Genomic DNA, 25,483 nt, shown 5'->3' with positions numbered 1-25,483 from the left:
ATGATCTGAATCGGGAGTGCTAAATAAAAGACGGCACGTAATACGACGAGGTGGCCGAGTGGTTAAGGCGATGGACTGCTAATCCATTGTGCTCTGCACGCGTGGGTTCGAATCCCATCCTCGTCGTTCGGTACATTTAGCAGTGATCCTCTTGGGGACCCCACTCTGCAATTTTTGTGTGTCTTCCCTATCTGACACACTCAGTTCAGTTCACTGAGCGCTCTACTAATGAGCTGGTGGTCTGAATCGGGAGTGTTAAACAAAAGGACCGCGCAAAACGAAAGGTGGTCGAGTGGTTAAGGCGATGCAAGGCTAGTCCGTTGTGCTCGGCACGCCTTGGTTTGTGTGGGTTCGAATCCCATCCTCTTCATTTGATGCTTTAGCACCACTGAGAGCCCACCGGAACAGACAGGCCCAACCTGTTTACGATGGGTAGCGGCGAGCTGTGATTGTGCTGTAGTTTATTGATACCTGCCGCAAAGTCTTGAGAACATATTGACAAAACAACAAGTCTTCTGGCTCCGGCACGCTATGATCGGTGGACACCTCTTTGACGAGGACCAACAACCAGCCACGCCAATAAAAGGAAACAAAACGAAGCAAGACTATCTTTCTCAACAAGCCTCCAGAGAGACTGGCAAAAATTGCCGATGCTGACTGTATTTCAAGTCATCCCGGTGGGGTATTGGGTATTGACTTTGTGGCAACATGGAACTTTTGCATCTACATTAATATTAGTCTGTTTCTTCTTATTCTGAGGTCACCGTAGCCACCAGATCCATTCTGCATTCCGATCTGATGGTCACTACAGTCCCCCGGTTCCAGTCCGTACCAAGAGCAGATGGTGGATCAGCACCTTCAGCCGAATGTCAGCGGATACTATGTCAACTAGATGAGCCCCAGAGACAGATCATCAGTTAAGAAGGCATCCACATGCCACAGCAAACTACTCGAGCTGGTGAAAATGTTCACCAAATGCCCGCCGCTGAGTTCTTTTAAAACAAGCCAGCTTATTGAAGGTGCACAAGATAAACGCCCTGAGAAAGCTGTGCCTCGCAACCCTAAGAATGGCATAGGCGTTAGTGGACACCTGACGCGCGTGCAAAACTCCGGCATTTCACACGTCCCTGGGTGGGCTCGAACCACCAACCTTTCGGTTAACAGCCGAACGCGCTAACCGATTGCGCCACAGAGACAGCCGCTGTTGCTTGCTGCCGCCGGATCACCGGTGTAAAAGCAAGGGTTAGGGTTAGTGATAGGGATTAAAATTGCTCGCACTAACAGCGACATCTGTTTTGAAAGATGTTTCCGGAGCTCGCAAAATCCACTCAGCCTGCGCGGCGAATGGGCACGCTGGAGCCCGCCACCCTTTTGGGAAGAAAGAGAGTCAACAGAGCCGCCCAACGTGGGGCTCGAACCCACGACCCTGAGATTAAGAGTCTCATGCTCTACCGACTGAGCTAGCCGGGCTGATCGTGGGCTTCTTCACCGGGTCGGACCCAGTTTTCATCGGCCCCCAAATTACACAGGCGAAACGGAGGCTCTCGCGTTGTGCGAGACTGTCGAGCCCTCCCCGTGGGTAGGGCTTAGAGCAGGCTTAGAGTTTTCTTCTGTCGGTTTTGACCCAATCTGTTTTTGGGAAGCGCAGTTTGACCCAGCAGTGCGGGCCAACAACACGTTCTGTTTTGCCGCGTGAAGGCGGGTCAATGCTTTGGACAGCGTATGGTTGAGATGTGATTTTCCACCAATTTGGGGCACCTTTCTTAAGGAAATCAAGGATGATTTCATGGGAAATGGCAAACTGCTGTAGCGTTTGGCTAACAAGCCAAAGCTACAAAGGATGTACCGGTGCCCCGTCGTCCGAGCAGAATCCACATTCGGCCGTAATCGGAGGTTACTACTAACGTTCGATTGTGTCTCATAGGGAGTTTGACGCAGGGCCTCAGTGGAAAACAGGCCCTCGGCGGCTGAAACAAAAGACGAAGAAGGCATCCACATGCACATGGTTCAGGAGTGTTAAACAAAGAAACCACGCAAGATGACGAGGTGGTCCAGCGGGTAAGGCGGTGGAAGGCTAATACATTGTGCTCGACATGCACTGGAAGCTTTAGCGCCACTGAGAGCCCACCGGACCAGACAGGCCCAACCTGTTTACGATGGGTAACGGTGAGCTGTAATTGCGCTGCAGTTTAATGATACCCGTCTTGAGGACATATTTACAAAACAACAAGCCTTCTGGCTCTGGCGCTCAATCATCAGCAGACAACTTTTCGACGAGAAACGAAACCAGGCTATTTTTTCTCAACAATACTCTAAGCCTCCAGAGAGGCTAGCAAAAATTGCCAAAGCTGACTGTATTTCAAGTCATCCTGGCGGGGTATTGGGTAAAGTTTTCAACCAGCAATGATCGCGCCTCGGATAAACCTCATAGGCTACAATATTGCCTCTGCGAAAGAATGCCGGCGACGGTTGTGACCTTTGCAGGCACCTACGTGGATGTGAACCGACAAGGTGGTAGTAAGCTTTAAACTGCCGCACAAACAGTCTCCTGGCACGGGTTGCTGCACCGTGTTTCTACGGAACAGATTAGAGGTGTGTAAAAGACGGCTCATTCACTATTCCCTCTGTGCTCAAAACAGCCTGCTGAAAGCACAGCAGCAGCAGCTGAAAAGGTCCGCAGCATGGCCTCTCTCAGTCAGCAAGGGGGCGGGGAGGCCGAGTGGTTAAGGCGATGGACTGCTAATCCCATCCTTGTCGTTCGGTTCCTTTAGCACTGGACCTTAATCTAGGTCCTGGGGACCCCATGCTGAACTTTTTGTGTGTCCTCCTTATCTAACACACTCAGTTCAGTTCTTTGAGTTCTCTACTAATGAGCTGATGATCTGAATCGGGAGTGCTAAATAAAAGACGGCACGTAATACGACGAGGTGGCCGAGTGGTTAAGGCGATGGACTGCTAATCCATTGTGCTCTGCACGCGTGGGTTCGAGTCCCATCCTCGTCGTTCGGTACATTTAGCAGTGATCCTCTTGGGGACCCCACTCTGCAATTTTTGTGTGTCTTCCCTATCTGACACACTCAGTTCAGTTCACTGAGCGCTCTACTAATGAGCTAGTGGTCTGAATCGGGAGTGTTAAACAAAAGGACCGCGCAAAACGAAAGGTGGTCGAGTGGTTAAGGCGATGCAAGGCTAGTCCGTTGTGCTCGGCACGCCTTGGTTTGTGTGGGTTCGAATCCCATCCTCTTCATTTGATGCTTTAGCACCACTGAGAGCCCACCGGAACAGACAGGCCCAACCTGTTTACGATGGGTAGCGGCGAGCTGTGATTGTGCTGTAGTTTATTGATACCTGCCGCAAAGTCTTGAGAACATATTGACAAAACAACAAGTCTTCTGGCTCCGGCACGCTATGATCGGTGGACACCTCTTTGACGAGGACCAACAACCAGCCACGCCAATAAAAGGAAACAAAACGAAGCAAGACTATCTTTCTCAACAAGCCTCCAGAGAGACTGGCAAAAATTGCCGATGCTGACTGTATTTCAAGTCATCCCGGTGGGGTATTGGGTATTGACTTTGTGGCAACATGGAACTTTTGCATCTACATTAATATTAGTCTGTTTCTTCTTATTCTGAGGTCACCGTAGCCACCAGATCCATTCTGCATTCCGATCTGATGGTCACTACAGTCCCCCGGTTCCAGTCCGTACCAAGAGCAGATGGTGGATCAGCACCTTCAGCCGAATGTCAGCGGATACTATGTCAACTAGATGAGCCCCAGAGACAGATCATCAGTTAAGAAGGCATCCACATGCCACAGCAAACTACTCGAGCTGGTGAAAATGTTCACCAAATGCCCGCCGCTGAGTTCTTTTAAAACAAGCCAGCTTATTGAAGGTGCACAAGATAAACGCCCTGAGAAAGCTGTGCCTCGCAACCCTAAGAATGGCATAGGCGTTAGTGGACACCTGACACGCGTGCAAAACTCCGGCATTTCACACGTCCCTGGGTGGGCTCGAACCACCAACCTTTCGGTTAACAGCCGAACGCGCTAACCGATTGCGCCACAGAGACAGCCGCTGTTGCTTGCTGCCGCCGGATCACCGGTGTAAAAGCAAGGGTTAGGGTTAGTGATAGGGATTAAAATTGCTCGCACTAACAGCGACATCTGTTTTGAAAGATGTTTCCGGAGCTCGCAAAATCCACTCAGCCTGCGCGGCGAATGGGCACGCTGGAGCCCGCCACCCTTTTGGGAAGAAAGAGAGTCAACAGAGCCGCCCAACGTGGGGCTCGAACCCACGACCCTGAGATTAAGAGTCTCATGCTCTACCGACTGAGCTAGCCGGGCTGATCGTGGGCTTCTTCACCGGGTCGGACCCAGTTTTCATCGGCCCCCAAATTACACAGGCGAAACGGAGGCTCTCGCGTTGTGCGAGACTGTCGAGCCCTCCCCGTGGGTAGGGCTTAGAGCAGGCTTAGAGTTTTCTTCTGTCGGTTTTGACCCAATCTGTTTTTGGGAAGCGCAGTTTGACCCAGCAGTGCGGGCCAACAACACGTTCTGTTTTGCCGCGTGAAGGCGGGTCAATGCTTTGGACAGCGTATGGTTGAGATGTGATTTTCCACCAATTTGGGGCACCTTTCTTAAGGAAATCAAGGATGATTTCATGGGAAATGGCAAACTGCTGTAGCGTTTGGCTAACAAGCCAAAGCTACAAAGGATGTACCGGTGCCCCGTCGTCCGAGCAGAATCCACATTCGGCCGTAATCGGAGGTTACTACTAACGTTCGATTGTGTCTCATAGGGAGTTTGACGCAGGGCCTCAGTGGAAAACAGGCCCTCGGCGGCTGAAACAAAAGACGAAGAAGGCATCCACATGCACATGGTTCAGGAGTGTTAAACAAAGAAACCACGCAAGATGACGAGGTGGTCCAGCGGGTAAGGCGGTGGAAGGCTAATACATTGTGCTCGACATGCACTGGAAGCTTTAGCGCCACTGAGAGCCCACCGGACCAGACAGGCCCAACCTGTTTACGATGGGTAACGGTGAGCTGTAATTGCGCTGCAGTTTAATGATACCCGTCTTGAGGACATATTCACAAAACAACAAGCCTTCTGGCTCTGGCGCTCAATCATAAGCAGACACCTTTTTGACGAGAAACAAAGCCAGGCTATTTTTTCTCAACAATACTCTAAGCCTCCAGAGAGGCTAGCAAAAATTGCCAAAGCTGACTGTATTTCAAGTCATCCGGGCGGGGTATTGGGTAAAGTTTTCAACCAGCAATGATCGCGCCTCGGATAAACCTCATAGGCTACAATATTGCCTCTACGAAAGAATGCCGGCGACGGTCGTGACCTTTGCAGGCACCTACGTGGATGTGAACCGACAAGGTGGTAGCAAGCTTTAAACTGCCGCACAAACATTCTCCTGGCACGGGTTGCTGCATCGTGTTTCTACGGAACAGATTAGAGGTGTGTAAAAGACGGCTCATTCACTATTCCCTCTGTGCTCAAAACAGCCTGCTGAAAGCACAGCAGCAGCAGCTGAAAAGGTCCGCAGCATGGCCTCTCTCAGTCAGCAAGGGGGCGGGGAGGCCGAGTGGTTAAGGCGATGGACTGCTAATCCCATCCTTGTCGTTCGGTTCCTTTAGCACTGGACCTTAATCTAGGTCCTGGGGACCCCATGCTGAACTTTTTGTGTGTCCTCCTTATCTAACACACTCAGTTCAGTTCTTTGAGTTCTCTACTAATGAGCTGATGATCTGAATCGGGAGTGCTAAATAAAAGACGGCACGTAATACGACGAGGTGGCCGAGTGGTTAAGGCGATGGACTGCTAATCCATTGTGCTCTGCACGCGTAGGTTCGAATCCCATCCTCGTCGTTCGGTACATTTAGCAGCGGTCCTGGGGACCCCACTCTGCAATTTTTGTGTGTCTTCCCTATCTGACACACTCAGTTCAGTTCACTGAGAGCTCTACTAATGAGCTGGTGGTCTGAATCGGGAGTGTTAAACAAAAGGACCGCGCAAAACGAAAGGTGGTCGAGTGGTTAAGGCGATGCAAGGCTAGTCCGTTGTGCTCGGCACGCCTTGGTTTGTGTGGGTTCGAATCCCATCCTCTTCATTTGATGCTTTAGCACCACTGAGAGCCCACCGGAACAGACAGGCCCAACCTGTTTACGATGGGTAGCGGCGAGCTGTGATTGTGCTGTAGTTTATTGATACCTGCCGCAAAGTCTTGAGAACATATTGACAAAACAACAAGTCTTCTGGCTCCGGCACGCTATGATCGGTGGACACCTCTTTGACGAGGACCAACAACCAGCCACGCCAATAAAAGGAAACAAAACGAAGCAAGACTATCTTTCTCAACAAGCCTCCAGAGAGACTGGCAAAAATTGCCGATGCTGACTGTATTTCAAGTCATCCCGGTGGGGTATTGGGTATTGACTTTGTGGCAACATGGAACTTTTGCATCTACATTAATATTAGTCTGTTTCTTCTTATTCTGAGGTCACCGTAGCCACCAGATCCATTCTGCATTCCGATCTGATGGTCACTACAGTCCCCCGGTTCCAGTCCGTACCAAGAGCAGATGGTGGATCAGCACCTTCAGCCGAATGTCAGCGGATACTATGTCAACTAGATGAGCCCCAGAGACAGATCATCAGTAAAGAAGGCATCCACATGCCACAGCAAACTACTCGAGCTGGTGAAAATGTTCACCAAATGCCCGCCGCTGAGTTCTTTTAAAACAAGCCAGCTTATTGAAGGTGCACAAGATAAACGCCCTGAGAAAGCTGTGCCTCGCAACCCTAAGAATGGCATAGGCGTTAGTGGACACCTGACGCGCGTGCAAAACTCCGGCATTTCACACGTCCCTGGGTGGGCTCGAACCACCAACCTTTCGGTTAACAGCCGAACGCGCTAACCGATTGCGCCACAGAGACAGCCGCTGTTGCTTGCTGCCGCCGGATCACCGGTGTAAAAGCAAGGGTTAGGGTTAGTGATAGGGATTAAAATTGCTCGCACTAACAGCGACATCTGTTTTGAAAGATGTTTCCGGAGCTCGCAAAATCCACTCAGCCTGCGCGGCGAATGGGCACGCTGGAGCCCGCCACCCTTTTGGGAAGAAAGAGAGTCAACAGAGCCGCCCAACGTGGGGCTCGAACCCACGACCCTGAGATTAAGAGTCTCATGCTCTACCGACTGAGCTAGCCGGGCTGATCGTGGGCTTCTTCACCGGGTCGGACCCAGTTTTCATCGGCCCCCAAATTACACAGGCGAAACGGAGGCTCTCGCGTTGTGCGAGACTGTCGAGCCCTCCCCGTGGGTAGGGCTTAGAGCAGGCTTAGAGTTTTCTTCTGTCGGTTTTGACCCAATCTGTTTTTGGGAAGCGCAGTTTGACCCAGCAGTGCGGGCCAACAACACGTTCTGTTTTGCCGCGTGAAGGCGGGTCAATGCTTTGGACAGCGTATGGTTGAGATGTGATTTTCCACCAATTTGGGGCACCTTTCTTAAGGAAATCAAGGATGATTTCATGGGAAATGGCAAACTGCTGTAGCGTTTGGCTAACAAGCCAAAGCTACAAAGGATGTACCGGTGCCCCGTCGTCCGAGCAGAATCCACATTCGGCCGTAATCGGAGGTTACTACTAACGTTCGATTGTGTCTCATAGGGAGTTTGACGCAGGGCCTCAGTGGAAAACAGGCCCTCGGCGGCTGAAACAAAAGATGAAGAAGGCATCCACATGCACATGGTTCAGGAGTGTTAAACAAAGAAACCACGCAAGATGACGAGGTGGTCCAGCGGGTAAGGCGGTGGAAGGCTAATACATTGTGCTCGACATGCACTGGAAGCTTTAGCGCCACTGAGAGCCCACCGGACCAGACAGGCCCAACCTGTTTACGATGGGTAACGGTGAGCTGTAATTGCGCTGCAGTTTAATGATACCCGTCTTGAGGACATATTTACAAAACAACAAGCCTTCTGGCTCTGGCGCTCAATCATCAGCAGACAACTTTTCGACGAGAAACGAAACCAGGCTATTTTTTCTCAACAATACTCTAAGCCTCCAGAGAGGCTAGCAAAAATTGCCAAAGCTGACTGTATTTCAAGTCATCCTGGCGGGGTATTGGGTAAAGTTTTCAACCAGCAATGATCGCGCCTCGGATAAACCTCATAGGCTACAATATTGCCTCTGCGAAAGAATGCCGGCGACGGTTGTGACCTTTGCAGGCACCTACGTGGATGTGAACCGACAAGGTGGTAGTAAGCTTTAAACTGCCGCACAAACAGTCTCCTGGCACGGGTTGCTGCACCGTGTTTCTACGGAACAGATTAGAGGTGTGTAAAAGACGGCTCATTCACTATTCCCTCTGTGCTCAAAACAGCCTGCTGAAAGCACAGCAGCAGCAGCTGAAAAGGTCCGCAGCATGGCCTCTCTCAGTCAGCAAGGGGGCGGGGAGGCCGAGTGGTTAAGGCGATGGACTGCTAATCCCATCCTTGTCGTTCGGTTCCTTTAGCACTGGACCTTAATCTAGGTCCTGGGGACCCCATGCTGAACTTTTTGTGTGTCCTCCTTATCTAACACACTCAGTTCAGTTCTTTGAGTTCTCTACTAATGAGCTGATGATCTGAATCGGGAGTGCTAAATAAAAGACGGCACGTAATATGACGAGGTGGCCGAGTGGTTAAGGCGATGGACTGCTAATCCATTGTGCTCTGCACGCGTGGGTTCGAGTCCCATCCTCGTCGTTCGGTACATTTAGCAGTGATCCTCTTGGGGACCCCACTCTGCAATTTTTGTGTGTCTTCCCTATCTGACACACTCAGTTCAGTTCACTGAGCGCTCTACTAATGAGCTGGTGGTCTGAATCGGGAGTGTTAAACAAAAGGACCGTGCAAAACGAAAGGTGGTCGAGTGGTTAAGGCGATGCAAGGCTAGTCCGTTGTGCTCGGCACGCCTTGGTTTGTGTGGGTTCGAATCCCATCCTCTTCATTTGATGCTTTAGCACCACTGAGAGCCCACCGGAACAGACAGGCCCAACCTGTTTATGATGGGTAGCGGCGAGCTGTGATTGTGCTGTAGTTTATTGATACCTGCCGCAAAGTCTTGAGAACATATTGACAAAACAACAAGTCTTCTGGCTCCGGCACGCTATGATCGGTGGACACCTCTTTGACGAGGACCAACAACCAGCCACGCCAATAAAAGGAAACAAAACGAAGCAAGACTATCTTTCTCAACAAGCCTCCAGAGAGACTGGCAAAAATTGCCGATGCTGACTGTATTTCAAGTCATCCCGGTGGGGTATTGGGTATTGACTTTGTGGCAACATGGAACTTTTGCATCTACATTAATATTAGTCTGTTTCTTCTTATTCTGAGGTCACCGTAGCCACCAGATCCATTCTGCATTCCGATCTGATGGTCACTACAGTCCCCCGGTTCCAGTCCGTACCAAGAGCAGATGGTGGATCAGCACCTTCAGCCGAATGTCAGCGGATACTATGTCAACTAGATGAGCCCCAGAGACAGATCATCAGTTAAGAAGGCATCCACATGCCACAGCAAACTACTCGAGCTGGTGAAAATGTTCACCAAATGCCCGCCGCTGAGTTCTTTTAAAACAAGCCAGCTTATTGAAGGTGCACAAGATAAACGCCCTGAGAAAGCTGTGCCTCGCAACCCTAAGAATGGCATAGGCGTTAGTGGACACCTGACGCGCGTGCAAAACTCCGGCATTTCACACGTCCCTGGGTGGGCTCGAACCACCAACCTTTCGGTTAACAGCCGAACGCGCTAACCGATTGCGCCACAGAGACAGCCGCTGTTGCTTGCTGCCGCCGGATCACCGGTGTAAAAGCAAGGGTTAGGGTTAGTGATAGGGATTAAAATTGCTCGCACTAACAGCGACATCTGTTTTGAAAGATGTTTCCGGAGCTCGCAAAATCCACTCAGCCTGCGCGGCGAATGGGCACGCTGGAGCCCGCCACCCTTTTGGGAAGAAAGAGAGTCAACAGAGCCGCCCAACGTGGGGCTCGAACCCACGACCCTGAGATTAAGAGTCTCATGCTCTAACGACTGAGCTAGCCGGGCTGATCGTGGGCTTCTTCACCGGGTCGGACCCAGTTTTCATCGGCCCCCAAATTACACAGGCGAAACGGAGGCTCTCGCGTTGTGCGAGACTGTCGAGCCCTCCCCGTGGGTAGGGCTTAGAGCAGGCTTAGAGTTTTCTTCTGTCGGTTTTGACCCAATCTGTTTTTGGGAAGCGCAGTTTGACCCAGCAGTGCGGGCCAACAACACGTTCTGTTTTGCCGCGTGAAGGCGGGTCAATGCTTTGGACAGCGTATGGTTGAGATGTGATTTTCCACCAATTTGGGGCACCTTTCTTAAGGAAATCAAGGATGATTTCATGGGAAATGGCAAACTGCTGTAGCGTTTGGCTAACAAGCCAAAGCTACAAAGGATGTACCGGTGCCCCGTCGTCCGAGCAGAATCCACATTCGGCCGTAATCGGAGGTTACTACTAACGTTCGATTGTGTCTCATAGGGAGTTTGACGCAGGGCCTCAGTGGAAAACAGGCCCTCGGCGGCTGAAACAAAAGACGAAGAAGGCATCCACATGCACATGGTTCAGGAGTGTTAAACAAAGAAACCACGCAAGATGACGAGGTGGTCCAGCGGGTAAGGCGGTGGAAGGCTAATACATTGTGCTCGACATGCACTGGAAGCTTTAGCGCCACTGAGAGCCCACCGGACCAGACAGGCCCAACCTGTTTACGATGGGTAACGGTGAGCTGTAATTGCGCTGCAGTTTAATGATACCCGTCTTGAGGACATATTCACAAAACAACAAGCCTTCTGGCTCTGGCGCTCAATCATAAGCAGACACCTTTTTGACGAGAAACAAAGCCAGGCTATTTTTTCTCAACAATACTCTAAGCCTCCAGAGAGGCTAGCAAAAATTGCCAAAGCTGACTGTATTTCAAGTCATCCGGGCGGGGTATTGGGTAAAGTTTTCAACCAGCAATGATCGCGCCTCGGATAAACCTCATAGGCTACAATATTGCCTCTACGAAAGAATGCCGGCGACGGTCGTGACCTTTGCAGGCACCTACGTGGATGTGAACCGACAAGGTGGTAGCAAGCTTTAAACTGCCGCACAAACATTCTCCTGGCACGGGTTGCTGCATCGTGTTTCTACGGAACAGATTAGAGGTGTGTAAAAGACGGCTCATTCACTATTCCCTCTGTGCTCAAAACAGCCTGCTGAAAGCACAGCAGCAGCAGCTGAAAAGGTCCGCAGCATGGCCTCTCTCAGTCAGCAAGGGGGCGGGGAGGCCGAGTGGTTAAGGCGATGGACTGCTAATCCCATCCTTGTCGTTCGGTTCCTTTAGCACTGGACCTTAATCTAGGTCCTGGGGACCCCATGCTGAACTTTTTGTGTGTCCTCCTTATCTAACACACTCAGTTCAGTTCTTTGAGTTCTCTACTAATGAGCTGATGATCTGAATCGGGAGTGCTAAATAAAAGACGGCACGTAATACGACGAGGTGGCCGAGTGGTTAAGGCGATGGACTGCTAATCCATTGTGCTCTGCACGCGTAGGTTCGAATCCCATCCTCGTCGTTCGGTACATTTAGCAGCGGTCCTGGGGACCCCACTCTGCAATTTTTGTGTGTCTTCCCTATCTGACACACTCAGTTCAGTTCACTGAGAGCTCTACTAATGAGCTGGTGGTCTGAATCGGGAGTGTTAAACAAAAGGACCGCGCAAAACGAAAGGTGGTCGAGTGGTTAAGGCGATGCAAGGCTAGTCCGTTGTGCTCGGCACGCCTTGGTTTGTGTGGGTTCGAATCCCATCCTCTTCATTTGATGCTTTAGCACCACTGAGAGCCCACCGGAACAGACAGGCCCAACCTGTTTACGATGGGTAGCGGCGAGCTGTGATTGTGCTGTAGTTTATTGATACCTGCCGCAAAGTCTTGAGAACATATTGACAAAACAACAAGTCTTCTGGCTCCGGCACGCTATGATCGGTGGACACCTCTTTGACGAGGACCAACAACCAGCCACGCCAATAAAAGGAAACAAAACGAAGCAAGACTATCTTTCTCAACAAGCCTCCAGAGAGACTGGCAAAAATTGCCGATGCTGACTGTATTTCAAGTCATCCCGGTGGGGTATTGGGTATTGACTTTGTGGCAACATGGAACTTTTGCATCTACATTAATATTAGTCTGTTTCTTCTTATTCTGAGGTCACCGTAGCCACCAGATCCATTCTGCATTCCGATCTGATGGTCACTACAGTCCCCCGGTTCCAGTCCGTACCAAGAGCAGATGGTGGATCAGCACCTTCAGCCGAATGTCAGCGGATACTATGTCAACTAGATGAGCCCCAGAGACAGATCATCAGTAAAGAAGGCATCCACATGCCACAGCAAACTACTCGAGCTGGTGAAAATGTTCACCAAATGCCCGCCGCTGAGTTCTTTTAAAACAAGCCAGCTTATTGAAGGTGCACAAGATAAACGCCCTGAGAAAGCTGTGCCTCGCAACCCTAAGAATGGCATAGGCGTTAGTGGACACCTGACGCGCGTGCAAAACTCCGGCATTTCACACGTCCCTGGGTGGGCTCGAACCACCAACCTTTCGGTTAACAGCCGAACGCGCTAACCGATTGCGCCACAGAGACAGCCGCTGTTGCTTGCTGCCGCCGGATCACCGGTGTAAAAGCAAGGGTTAGGGTTAGTGATAGGGATTAAAATTGCTCGCACTAACAGCGACATCTGTTTTGAAAGATGTTTCCGGAGCTCGCAAAATCCACTCAGCCTGCGCGGCGAATGGGCACGCTGGAGCCCGCCACCCTTTTGGGAAGAAAGAGAGTCAACAGAACCGCCCAACGTGGGGCTCGAACCCACGACCCTGAGATTAAGAGTCTCATGCTCTACCGACTGAGCTAGCCGGGCTGATCGTGGGCTTCTTCACCGGGTCGGACCCAGTTTTCATCGGCCCCCAAATTACACAGGCGAAACGGAGGCTCTCGCGTTGTGCGAGACTGTCGAGCCCTCCCCGTGGGTAGGGCTTAGAGCAGGCTTAGAGTTTTCTTCTGTCGGTTTTGACCCAATCTGTTTTTGGGAAGCGCAGTTTGACCCAGCAGTGCGGGCCAACAACACGTTCTGTTTTGCCGCGTGAAGGCGGGTCAATGCTTTGGACAGCGTATGGTTGAGATGTGATTTTCCACCAATTTGGGGCACCTTTCTTAAGGAAATCAAGGATGATTTCATGGGAAATGGCAAACTGCTGTAGCGTTTGGCTAACAAGCCAAAGCTACAAAGGATGTACCGGTGCCCCGTCGTCCGAGCAGAATCCACATTCGGCCGTAATCGGAGGTTACTACTAACGTTCGATTGTGTCTCATAGGGAGTTTGACGCAGGGCCTCAGTGGAAAACAGGCCCTCGGCGGCTGAAACAAAAGACGAAGAAGGCATCCACATGCACATGGTTCAGGAGTGTTAAACAAAGAAACCACGCAAGATGACGAGGTGGTCCAGCGGGTAAGGCGGTGGAAGGCTAATACATTGTGCTCGACATGCACTGGAAGCTTTAGCGCCACTGAGAGCCCACCGGACCAGACAGGCCCAACCTGTTTACGATGGGTAACGGTGAGCTGTAATTGCGCTGCAGTTTAATGATACCCGTCTTGAGGACATATTTACAAAACAACAAGCCTTCTGGCTCTGGCGCTCAATCATCAGCAGACAACTTTTCGACGAGAAACGAAACCAGGCTATTTTTTCTCAACAATACTCTAAGCCTCCAGAGAGGCTAGCAAAAATTGCCAAAGCTGACTGTATTTCAAGTCATCCTGGCGGGGTATTGGGTAAAGTTTTCAACCAGCAATGATCGCGCCTCGGATAAACCTCATAGGCTACAATATTGCCTCTGCGAAAGAATGCCGGCGACGGTTGTGACCTTTGCAGGCACCTACGTGGATGTGAACCGACAAGGTGGTAGTAAGCTTTAAACTGCCGCACAAACAGTCTCCTGGCACGGGTTGCTGCACCGTGTTTCTACGGAACAGATTAGAGGTGTGTAAAAGACGGCTCATTCACTATTCCCTCTGTGCTCAAAACAGCCTGCTGAAAGCACAGCAGCAGCAGCTGAAAAGGTCCGCAGCATGGCCTCTCTCAGTCAGCAAGGGGGCGGGGAGGCCGAGTGGTTAAGGCGATGGACTGCTAATCCCATCCTTGTCGTTCGGTTCCTTTAGCACTGGACCTTAATCTAGGTCCTGGGGACCCCATGCTGAACTTTTTGTGTGTCCTCCTTATCTAACACACTCAGTTCAGTTCTTTGAGTTCTCTACTAATGAGCTGATGATCTGAATCGGGAGTGCTAAATAAAAGACGGCACGTAATACGACGAGGTGGCCGAGTGGTTAAGGCGATGGACTGCTAATCCATTGTGCTCTGCACGCGTGGGTTCGAGTCCCATCCTCGTCGTTCGGTACATTTAGCAGTGATCCTCTTGGGGACCCCACTCTGCAATTTTTGTGTGTCTTCCCTATCTGACACACTCAGTTCAGTTCACTGAGCGCTCTACTAATGAGCTGGTGGTCTGAATCGGGAGTGTTAAACAAAAGGACCGTGCAAAACGAAAGGTGGTCGAGTGGTTAAGGCGATGCAAGGCTAGTCCGTTGTGCTCGGCACGCCTTGGTTTGTGTGGGTTCGAATCCCATCCTCTTCATTTGATGCTTTAGCACCACTGAGAGCCCACCGGAACAGACAGGCCCAACCTGTTTACGATGGGTAGCGGCGAGCTGTGATTGTGCTGTAGTTTATTGATACCTGCCGCAAAGTCTTGAGAACATATTGACAAAACAACAAGTCTTCTGGCTCCGGCACGCTATGATCGGTGGACACCTCTTTGACGAGGACCAACAACCAGCCACGCCAATAAAAGGAAACAAAACGAAGCAAGACTATCTTTCTCAACAAGCCTCCAGAGAGACTGGCAAAAATTGCCGATGCTGACTGTATTTCAAGTCATCCCGGTGGGGTATTGGGTATTGACTTTGTGGCAACATGGAACTTTTGCATCTACATTAATATTAGTCTGTTTCTTCTTATTCTGAGGTCACCGTAGCCACCAGATCCATTCTGCATTCCGATCTGATGGTCACTACAGTCCCCCGGTTCCAGTCCGTACCAAGAGCAGATGGTGGATCAGCACCTTCAGCCGAATGTCAGCGGATACTATGTCAACTAGATGAGCCCCAGAGACAGATCATCAGTTAAGAAGGCATCCACATGCCACAGCAAACTACTCGAGCTGGTGAAAATGTTCACCAAATGCCCGCCGCTGAGTTCTTTTAAAACAAGCCAGCTTATTGAAGGTGCACAAGATAAACGCCCTGAGAAAGCTGTGCCTCGCAACCCTAAGAATGGCATAGGCGTTAGTGGACACCTGACGCGCGTGCAAAACTCCGGCATTTCACACGTCCCTGGGTGGGCTCGAACCACCAACCTTTCGGTTAACAGCCGAACGCGCTAACCGATTGCGCCAAAGCTGGGGAACAATAGTCTGTTAAGGGGGGGGAAGAAAAGGAAGGAGGGGGAAGAAGGGGGGAAAAGAGAAAAAGAAAGAAAAAAGAGAGAAAAAAGGAAAAAATGAGGAGAAAAGAAATGAAAGGGAATTTTATCTCTTTGAACTGTTTTTGGAGTGTATATTTACAATAAATTATCTGAAAAAAAAATGTTTTCTTATATGGGAGTAAGGATGATCACAAGCTTTCCAGTTCGTATTAGTGTTGCCATACATTGAAGTGTTTACTGAATGTTTTATTTATCAGTAATTATCACATAAATGATGTCCAAATGAATGAAATTATTTCTGAAATTACAGAAATTATATTTTATTAGATTTATATTACTGATTATTGATATCTTATTCAAAGTTTTTGCACTTTAAATATATTTCTTCTGTAGTTATGTTCTGAAACTTATAGTACAAAAAATAGTCAATTTATTTATTAAATAATCCCCAAATTTATCAACATTTTTAAAAGGGCTGTAACCGTGAAATGATACTGTAACAAAGACATACAAAAAGAGTTATTTAATCATGACCAAACTTTTATTTTTCAATCAGTCATAGCCAATTATTCATTATTCCTTTTTACATTTTTATTCTTATAGTTATGTTGCATTTGCAGAAAACAAAGCAATACCTCCTAGTAATTATTTCTAGTGTCCATGACTCCTGTGCATTTTTTGAAAGTGCAAAAGAACAGAAAACAGAACTATACATATAAATAAAACCGTCCAATGTCAATGGCTCTTGTGCATTAATTGCAAGTAAAAAGAACAGAAAGCACACACCAATACACATAAATAAAACTTTAAAATATTATGACTCCTGTGCATTCTTTGCAAGTGCAAAATAACAGAAAACAGAACTATACATTTAAATAAAACTTTCTAATGTCCATGGCTCTCGTGCATTAATTACAAGTGCAAAAGAACCGAAAGCACAAAACAATACACATAAATAAAACTTTAAAATATTATGACTCCCGTGCATTCTTTGCAAGTGCAAAATAACAGTTAACATGAATAACATTTCTACACATAAATAAATATACACATAAATAAAAAGTTTCCAATGTCCATGGCTCTTGTGCTTTCATTGCAAGTGTAAAAGAACAGAAAACAGAACTATTTACATAAATAAAACTTGCCAGTGTCCATGGTTCTTGTGCATTCTTTCCCCCAAAAATAAAATTCAAGTTCCCATGTCTCTTGTGCAAAAGAAAAGGGGGGAAAAGACTATAAACATAAATGAACTTAAGATCAAAGATCTGTGTCTTTTTTTATTATTTAGTTTTTTTAATGTTCTCCAACCACTGCTCCTTTGGTACTGTCTCTACAGAGGGGCAGTATATGATGCCCTTGTATTGGCTATGCCCAGTCTCTGCTGTTCTGAACTGCCCGCATTTTTTGCATGTGTTGTGCTGTACTTTACGAATCAGTTTTCGAACCGAAGCAGCAGCAGGTGCAGGAGAGGCAGAAGGGGCAGGAGGGGCAGAGGAGAGGCTGACGCTGAGAGCCTGCGGAGCAGCAAATAGGACAGGCCCTGTTAGTCCCTGGGAAGCCATTGGTGTCAGCATCACCAGTTGAGCACCTGGGGGTGGAGCAGGGAGGAGTTGCCGCTGGGTTTGTGGTTTCTCAGCTGGCGGCGACAAAACCCCTGTGGCTGAAGGAATGTTCCTCTTCCTCTTCGTCTTTGCCTGGCCCACCGTGCTGCTGGGCAGGTGGTATTGGTGAGCTGGGCCTGGTTGGGGAGGCGCAGACGGGGGGCGCACGTTGGCGGGGAGTAAAGGGTCAGCTGCCACAGACAAGCGGCTGGGCAGTTGCAGACCTTGCATAAGTACTGCACTGTCTTGCTTTTTCACTCTCCTGTTGTGCCACTGAACCAATGTGGTGTGGCTCACATCTACCAGCTGCAGGGTGGTCTGCTGCATAACAGCAGCATTGGCCAGAATGCGTTGCCTGATTTTCCTGTAGTCCTCCAATATAAGGTCCCATCTGGAAAATGTGCCAACCCCCTTCTTTTTTGGGCTCTTATGGATGGCACAGAGCTTGACAAAAATGGTCTCTATCAGGCGACAACAATCTGGCCACTGGGCAAGTGGGGCAGTGGTGGTGAGTGCATGCCTCTTCACACTCTCTACCCCTGGAGTGAACTCCTGCCTCTTCTTGGGGGATCTGAACCTTCCTGTGTCCAGCCTGCTCTGGTGTCTGGCAGCAAACACCACCCTCTTCTTATCATAGTCCAGCAGGTTCTGCCAAAGAGCAACTATATTGCTCACCTAAGCAGAGAGAACATATAACACATGGCAAATGAGAAAACAGTGTTAACATATGACATATCAAGGAGGGAAAGTAGAGAAACTTGAATGTTGCTGACCTGCTGGTTGGAGAGGGCCAGAGATGGCTGATCCCTGAGCTCCACAAGATACTCTGCCAGGCTGTCCACTTTGTCCATGCCTGGCACACCAGCACTGTCCAAAGCCTGGGAGAAGAAAAAAAAAAAAAACACACACAGAAATTAATAACTTAATGAGTACAGTGATGTGAGACAAAAAAACTAATAAATATGTAATTTTTTTCTAGATATCTTTCATGAAAATCTCAGAAACTGTTAAAAAGCTACAGGTCAGCTCAAATTATATGTTTTTTTCCCCAGGCAATTTTAAAAATATTACATAAAATAAAATTACATACGTATAACAAGATATTTACATACCACAGACTCGTCAGGAGATGCTGAGGCACCTGGCGTGGAGGAGGCAGCAGCTGAGGTAGAGGAAGCCGCTGGCTGGGCAGAAGAGGCAGCAGGCTGGAAAGTGGAGGCAGCAGCCGAGGTGAAGGAGGCAGCAGGGTGGGCAGAGGGGGCATCAGGCTGGAAAGAGGAGGCAGCAGGTTGGGTGGAGGAAGCAGCAGCCAAGATGGAGGATTCAGCAGGCTGGGTAGAGGAAGCTTCTGGCTGGGTAGAAGAGGCAGCAGGCTGGGCAGAGGGGGTATCAGGCCTGGGCGAGGGTGCAGCAGGCTGGGTGGAGGACAGAGACTCAGCAGAGGGCGGAAAATGGGAGGAGACAGAGATGCTTGAGTCATCGGTAAGACTTGACACAGTACTATCAAGTGTTTGGTCCTCCCCGAAGCCCTCGTCTTCTTCATTCTCGCCTTCATCCACATCCTCCAGCATGCTCTCTGTCTCTTCTGAGTCAGGATCCACTACCAGGGGCTGTCCAGTCTGACTCAGGAGGTAGTCAACTCCAAGCAGCTCTCCTATGAAAATAAATAAATAAATAAAAGGAAACACATAAATACAGGACCATTCAAAAGTTTGATTACATTAATATTTTTTAAGTTTTTTGAAGAAAGTATCTCATAATCATCAATCCTGCATTTATTTAATAGAAATACAGAAAACACTAGTAATATTGTAAAATGTTAATACAGTTTAAGTTTACAGTTTCATGTACTTTAAATAAAAAATAATTTATTTCTGTCATCAACGCTGAATTTCTAGCAATCCTTTTAGAAATCATTCTAATTAGCTAATTTATTACCAATGTTGGAAACAGTTGTGCTGCTTAATGTATTTTTTATGTAATCTGTGATACTTTTTTCAGGATTACCTGGAGAATAAAAAATTACATAAAGAACAGCATTAGAAATCAAATACAAAATCTTCTGTAACAATACACAGTACTGTTCAAAATTTGTTGTTTTTTAAAGAAATTAATGCTGTTCTTTTGAACTTTTTATTCATCAATGAATTCTGCAAAACGTATTACAGTTGGCATTTAACAAGAATAATAAATACAAATATGCAGTACAAATTATATTGCTTTTTTTGTATTTTTGATCAAATAAATGCAGGCTTAATGAGCATAAGAAATTTCTTTCAAAAAAAATGAAACGTGTCCAAACGTTTGACAAATAATGTACACAAATAATTCTATTTCAAGCATTTCATACAAATTGAATGCAACTTTAATTCAATTTCAATGGTTTGGTGATGTTAAGGATAAAAGGAAAGACTCAGGACATTAAAAGGGGATGACATACCAGTGTATATGGCAGGTGGCCTGAAAGTTGGCACAAAAGGCCGACCAAACACCTTCTGGCTGTTGGTGTTGACGCAGTGGGCCATATCTCCGGAGTACGTCAGAAGGGACGCTGGTTTGCTGGTCACAGATGCAGCTGCCCGATCCTGATTCCACCTGTTCAAGCCTTCCAGTAGGTACAGCTGAAAATTTAGTGCATTTGCACTAGTACCTAGAAGAAGAAAAATATACCAATAAAAATGACAAGCCTGTCAATATTTATAACAGAAATTGAAAATTTAAAACATCACACATGTGAGACACCAACCTGGAATGAACCTGTTCAGGTGGCAGTGGAAAGACTCCAGGGACGTGGACCCTCTTGCACACCGATACTTGGTTAATGTGACCCCTCTCTTTGTGGTGGTGCCTACCTCAGTGTAGAGAGGCACGCCTGGAACGTCCTGGATACACTTGACGTGTCGTTTTTGCACACGCCAGATGTGCTCCATGCGCACCTCGTCCAGAAGTGGCACACCCATAAGGTCCCTCCCATTTGCCCCCCCCAGCTCCTGCAGCAGCCTCTCAATGAGGTGTATGGTGGCCTCCTCACCTCGTGTCTTCCTGCGACAGTAAAGGCTCAGTTCCTTTTTACTGATACTCCTGTCCACCAGGATATCAGTAATAGCTGGCACACCCTCCTGCACCAGCTGTTTCCTTTTTGCCTGCCGCAACAGGCTGAGGTCTCCAGAATCCCACTCAAAGATGCATGCAGACAGGCATCCCATGAAGGTGGGGTAGAGGGGATGGGCATCGGTGGTGCAGCCCACAGCCAACCTCCTCATAAAGTGCCAGATGTCGAGTCGTACGGTCAGATCTGGCCACTCCCCGAACCTGGACTGCAACTTACTAGTTGCTCCCTCACTCACGCAGCAGCCACAGTCCACATAGAGCAAAACTGGGGGTGGGACGGCAGCCTGGCGGTACCGCTCCATTACACCGGTCACCATTCTGTCCAGTCCTGGCCCCTCTTGCACCGACAGCACGCTGATCAGTATCTGGCCAACCTCATTTCCAATTGAGGTTACCCAGAGTGCTGTCCCCCGTCCATGGCCAGCCAGCTTCTTTGTGATCTGGAATTAACAAATGTAACAAGACATTTGTGATGTACCGTTAGCAATGACTATAATAGTAATGTCTATTTATAAATATTACAAAATGTAACAGAGTCAAATTATTGTTTACCTGTTTTGTGGAATCCATCTTTAGGATGTTTCCAAAGATGGATGTGATGCTGGCCTTTATATGTCCAATTCTGGACAGTATATCTCTGCCATATACTGACAGCAGCCAACGACTGGTGGGGATGTCGATTGGCTCTGGAGGCTCCTGGCAGACCACCGGAAAGAGGCTGGGTCGGTCGACAAAGTCAGCACACTCCCCAAGATAGTGTGCCAACCGATTTAGCCATTCCTCCCCATGGTTCTCTTTTAACTGCCGCACCAATCGAGTTGGACTGTTGCCCAGTGTCCGGTCCCGAAGCAGCCTAATGACACGGATATCACAGGCATACCTGAAATGCACATTGTTGCTGCGATCAGTTACATGTTTATTACGGGGGTCATTTCAGTGGTTTAAGTCTTCGCAATAACCATCTTTTTACTGCGTTACTCACTTGCGGGTCAGGATCAGCCGGAACATTTTCTGGTGTGGCAGGTCAAGCTGGTCCCGGACAGTCTGGCTTGTCGACAGATAGTTCAGAGAACACACAGTGCACCTGAGTGTCTCCGTTACCATCAAGTAGTACCTGTCGATGTCCAGGACCTTCCTGGCCCTCTTGTGGACACCATAGCCCGTCAGGTTCTTGCCGCAAGCTGGACAGGATACCCTCACCTTCCACAGGTGGTAGGGCATCCACACCATCAGTCGATGGGTGAAGAACCGGTCAGGTGTTGGTGTCTGGTGATAAATAAGGGCCGGGACAGGTGGCTCATACCACAGCTTCAAATCTGGCCGCAGCTTGCCAGAGTGAAATAAGGTGTTGGCAATCCACCTCTGGTCCTGCACAGGGATGGTCTTGCCTAATTCACCTGGCAGCCAGAATGAAGCTGAGGCCTCGGCAGGGGCAGGGGCTGGCTGTACTCTACCAAGATCCTCCTGTTTGGAAGACAATTTGATTTTTGTGTAAATAAATGCTACACTAATAAACATCACAGTCTGTCCAATAAATTGGTGCTACTATACTCACAGGGAACGGAGCAGGAATGTGGGTCTGCACTGAGGTTGGGGACAGGCTGGAGGTCCTCACAGAGGATGGAGCAGGGCTGGGGGCCCTTGCAAAGGCCATTGTTGGGGTCCTCACAGAGGATGGGCTGGAGGTCCTCTCAGAAGATGGAGAAGGGCTAGGGGTCCTCACAGAGGTCATAGTTGGGGTCCTCACAGAGGATGGGGATGGGCTAGGGGTCCTCACAGAGGCCATAGTTGGGGTCCTCACAGAGGATGGGGATGGGCTGGGGGTCCTCACAGAGGCCATAGTTGGTGTCCTTCTAGAGGACGTAGAAGGCGAGGGGCTGGAAGGAGAAGGGCTTGGGGTCTTCACAGAGGCCATAGTTGGGGTCCTCACAGAGGATGGGGATGGGCTGGGGGTCCTCACAGAGGCCATAGTTGGTGTCCTTCTAGAGGACGTAGAAGGCGAGGGGCTGGAAGGAGAAGGGCTTGGGGTCCTCACAGCAGTTGGAGAAGGCGAGGGGCTTGGGCTCTTCACGTGGGATGGAGAAGGGCTGGGTGTCCTCCGCTCTACTAAATTGGGCTTTAGTGAAGTCAACTGGGACCCACCAAAGCGTGATTTAGTGAACTAAAAAAAATAAACGTAAGTTAATAACAAGGTAATAGCATGATGCAAAAAGTTGGAAGTTACATACATTATTTTTTTCTTTTTTCTTTCTGGAGTCTATAATGTTTTGTGTGCGTGTGTGTGTGTGTGTGTGTGTGTGTGTGTGTGTGTGTGTGTGTGTGTGTGTGTGTGTGTGTCATTCTGACCTTGGTGGGATGATGTCAAACAAATTCTAAATGAATCCCAGTACACATGAATTACAAAGAAAATATTCACCATTGATAAAGAAGGAGGGGGCCTCAGGAATGATCGTGGGGCAGGAGCTGTATCTGAAGCCTCAGATTGTGGATGCACAGCAGCAGCCTGTGTCGAAGTGGCAGTGGCAGGAGGAGCAGCAGCAGCCTGTGTCGAAGTGGCAGTGGCAGGCTGTGAAAACAACAGCAGGAGAACATAAGATGTAGTGAAACAGCATAACAGCATTTTAACAAATATGTGATGCAACATTATTTCATTTTTAAATAGATCACCTTGGTGGTGTGGAATCCACAACTGCACGGGCCAGACCCACCAAAGAGGGTGGTCTGTCCATGAGCCTGTCGGGGGCATTTCTCTATCTAAAAAAAATAAGAATGTCACTGTTTACTGATATTTTCTGCACCATTGTCTGATGAAATGCATACTACATATTCTATAATGAGATACAGGTAACTTTACCTTCTGGTAGAGGTCGTACCACTTCCGCTGCCTTGGTGCTGGTCTGTTGCCTCCTGACGGCCAAACCCCAGAGCTGGCAAAAGCCCTTAACCTGGCCATCCACTCGCCATCACCCATGGCTTTGTGGCTCTTTGGCTTAGTGCTCATCTAAATATAAAAGGAAAAAAAATAATAGTAAATAATGTGCTTTTTTGCAAGTATTGGACAACTACACAAATGTTTTTAATTTATTTATAATGATGCAACAATATATATTCAAGCTATAACTAAATAATGGCACCCATTACAACAATTAAACATTATTTTATTACTAATAAAGAAAAAAAGGTTACACTTTATTTAAAGATGTTAAACTACTATTATAAATAAAAGTATTTGAATATTAAATTACTGCATGCAGTTACTATAGGGGTAAGATTAGTGTTTTGTTTGGTTTATAGTTAGTTGCATAATACTATTATGCATAATTTACTGTTATTACTAAAGTAACTACTTATAGTGTGTATTAATGACAATGTGAAATAAAGTGTTACCCTCCCCCAAAACTAAAATGCATGTTTAGTTAAAAGCTGTGGTTATACATAATGATAATCAATAAAATCAATAAAATAAAAAATAAAACATCAACAAAAAAGCATAGTAAGTACACTTTTGTATAGTAAAACCATGGTTAATTTTTGTAAGGGATGTCTATATCTACAACTATAACATTGCTTTTTCATTCAAATTATTATTTGTAGCACTTGCATCTGTGTTTATACAAATAGTAATACATCTGTTAACACAAAACTTGATTGCTACATTCACACATAGCAAAATCACATTAAATTTTCATTAGAAATGACTGTCTGCAACTTTACATATTTTTAAAATCTCAAATCAAACTTGAATAAAAAGAATAAATGTGTTTATTGTGCAAAATTACAGGCAAATGGTGTTTTATATATGAAATTATAGGCAAGTCATGAAAACAAAACATGATTATTACACTTTCACATTAGTAAAAGCATGGTAAATGGTTTGTTTTATTTTCATTCAAATTTTTATTTATAGAAAAACTGTTTATACTTCAGAACGAGTAAATAGAGTTTAATAAGTAAGATTACAGGCAAACTGTGTTTAATATGTGAGATTATAGGCAATGCATGAAAACAACACACGATTATAACACTTTTACTATAGTAAAGCCATGGTAAATGACGATAAACACAAGTATGACGTTTTTCTTTTTGTTTTGTTCATTCAGATTTTCATTTATAGTAAGACTGTGTCCATACAGTTGTAATCGATCAGCCAAAAACACAACAACGATTTCATTGTAGTAAAAACACGATGAATTGTTATGGGGAATGAAAAACATTTTTTCACCCATTCAAATGGAACTTCAGAACGAGTAAATAGAGTTTAATAAGTAAGATTACAGGCAAACTGTGTTTAATATGTGAGATTATAGGCAATGCATGAAAACAACACACGATTATAACACTTTTACTATAGTAAAGCCATGGTTAATGACGATTTACACAAGTACGACGTTTTTTGTTGTTGTTCATTCAGATTTTCATTTACAGTAAGGCTGTGTTCATACAGTTGTAATCGATGTGCTAAAAAACACAACATGGTTAACTTACTACGATTCACTATAGTAAAAACACGGTAAATTGTCACAAGGAATGCCTACATTTACAACTATAATGCGTTTTCCCCCTTTAAATCGAACTTCAGAACGTGTAAATGGAGTTTAATAAGATTTCATTCAAACGGTGTTTCATTATGAGAAAGTCCGACTTAGTCGCGAGTCAAAAGTTTGTGAACACACAAAAACAGATGAACGACGGACGAAAACGTAACGACTTACAAACTGAGAACAGTGTAAACAAAGTGGATGAAGAAAGAAAACAATTATTACTTACTTTGAAAAGTTAGATGATGTTCCGTTCGTCTGATTTTACCTGACTTAGAATGAAACTGAGCGCGGTGAGTGGCTGCGTCCATTCTCATTCGGCAACGCGATTGGCTCTCAACAATGGAGCGCGAGCGATGCGATTGGCGCCTCGTCCATTCTCACAATGGACGGCGAGCGACGCGATTGGCTCTCGTCCATTCTCACAATGGACGGCGAGCGCGGCGATTGGCTCTCGTCCATTCTCACAATGGACAGCGAGCTTGGCGATTGGACGAGCTGACGGCCGCGGAAACAGACGATCCTGCTCCAGGTAGCGCCACAGAGACAGCCGCTGTTGCTTGCTGCCGCCGGATCACCGGTGTAAAAGCAAGGGTTAGGGTTAGTGATAGGGATTAAAATTGCTCGCACTAACAG

The 25,483-nt window shown here is 47.4% G+C and overlaps 15 non-coding genes across 15 annotated transcripts; 1 reads left to right on the top strand and 14 right to left on the bottom strand.

Annotated features, from left to right (window-relative positions):
* Positions 1–44: 44 nt before the first annotated feature.
* On the top strand, positions 45–126 carry trnas-gcu (transfer RNA serine (anticodon GCU)). The gene has a single exon. It is a non-coding gene; the product is annotated as a tRNA-Ser (tRNA).
* A 996-nt stretch (positions 127–1,122) lies between these two features.
* On the bottom strand, positions 1,123–1,196 carry trnan-guu (transfer RNA asparagine (anticodon GUU)). Its single transcript has one exon. It is a non-coding gene; the product is annotated as a tRNA-Asn (tRNA).
* Positions 1,197–1,397: 201 nt separating this feature from the next.
* On the bottom strand, positions 1,398–1,470 carry trnak-cuu (transfer RNA lysine (anticodon CUU)). The gene has a single exon. It is a non-coding gene; the product is annotated as a tRNA-Lys (tRNA).
* Positions 1,471–2,317: 847 nt separating this feature from the next.
* Positions 2,318–2,458, bottom strand: LOC141312822 (U4 spliceosomal RNA). Its single transcript, XR_012349323.1, has one exon. It is a non-coding gene; the product is annotated as a U4 spliceosomal RNA (small nuclear RNA).
* Positions 2,459–3,999: 1,541 nt separating this feature from the next.
* Positions 4,000–4,073, bottom strand: trnan-guu (transfer RNA asparagine (anticodon GUU)). Its single transcript has one exon. It is a non-coding gene; the product is annotated as a tRNA-Asn (tRNA).
* Positions 4,074–4,274: 201 nt separating this feature from the next.
* On the bottom strand, positions 4,275–4,347 carry trnak-cuu (transfer RNA lysine (anticodon CUU)). The gene has a single exon. It is a non-coding gene; the product is annotated as a tRNA-Lys (tRNA).
* An 847-nt stretch (positions 4,348–5,194) lies between these two features.
* Positions 5,195–5,335, bottom strand: LOC141312853 (U4 spliceosomal RNA). The gene has a single exon (XR_012349354.1). It is a non-coding gene; the product is annotated as a U4 spliceosomal RNA (small nuclear RNA).
* Positions 5,336–6,873: 1,538 nt separating this feature from the next.
* On the bottom strand, positions 6,874–6,947 carry trnan-guu (transfer RNA asparagine (anticodon GUU)). The gene has a single exon. It is a non-coding gene; the product is annotated as a tRNA-Asn (tRNA).
* A 201-nt stretch (positions 6,948–7,148) lies between these two features.
* On the bottom strand, positions 7,149–7,221 carry trnak-cuu (transfer RNA lysine (anticodon CUU)). The gene has a single exon. It is a non-coding gene; the product is annotated as a tRNA-Lys (tRNA).
* Positions 7,222–8,068: 847 nt separating this feature from the next.
* On the bottom strand, positions 8,069–8,209 carry LOC141312821 (U4 spliceosomal RNA). The gene has a single exon (XR_012349322.1). It is a non-coding gene; the product is annotated as a U4 spliceosomal RNA (small nuclear RNA).
* Positions 8,210–9,750: 1,541 nt separating this feature from the next.
* On the bottom strand, positions 9,751–9,824 carry trnan-guu (transfer RNA asparagine (anticodon GUU)). The gene has a single exon. It is a non-coding gene; the product is annotated as a tRNA-Asn (tRNA).
* Positions 9,825–10,945: 1,121 nt separating this feature from the next.
* On the bottom strand, positions 10,946–11,086 carry LOC141312852 (U4 spliceosomal RNA). Its single transcript, XR_012349353.1, has one exon. It is a non-coding gene; the product is annotated as a U4 spliceosomal RNA (small nuclear RNA).
* A 1,538-nt stretch (positions 11,087–12,624) lies between these two features.
* trnan-guu (transfer RNA asparagine (anticodon GUU)) lies at positions 12,625–12,698 on the bottom strand. Its single transcript has one exon. It is a non-coding gene; the product is annotated as a tRNA-Asn (tRNA).
* Positions 12,699–12,899: 201 nt separating this feature from the next.
* Positions 12,900–12,972, bottom strand: trnak-cuu (transfer RNA lysine (anticodon CUU)). The gene has a single exon. It is a non-coding gene; the product is annotated as a tRNA-Lys (tRNA).
* An 847-nt stretch (positions 12,973–13,819) lies between these two features.
* On the bottom strand, positions 13,820–13,960 carry LOC141312819 (U4 spliceosomal RNA). The gene has a single exon (XR_012349320.1). It is a non-coding gene; the product is annotated as a U4 spliceosomal RNA (small nuclear RNA).
* Positions 13,961–25,483: the final 11,523 nt, after the last annotated feature.

Source organism: Garra rufa, unplaced genomic scaffold (genome assembly GCF_049309525.1).
Source record: "Garra rufa unplaced genomic scaffold, GarRuf1.0 hap1_unplaced_005, whole genome shotgun sequence".
Classification (NCBI taxonomy): Eukaryota; Metazoa; Chordata; class Actinopteri; order Cypriniformes; family Cyprinidae; genus Garra; species Garra rufa.
The sequence above is the reverse complement of the archived record's forward strand: the minus strand, read 5'-3'. Positions and strand labels throughout refer to the sequence as shown.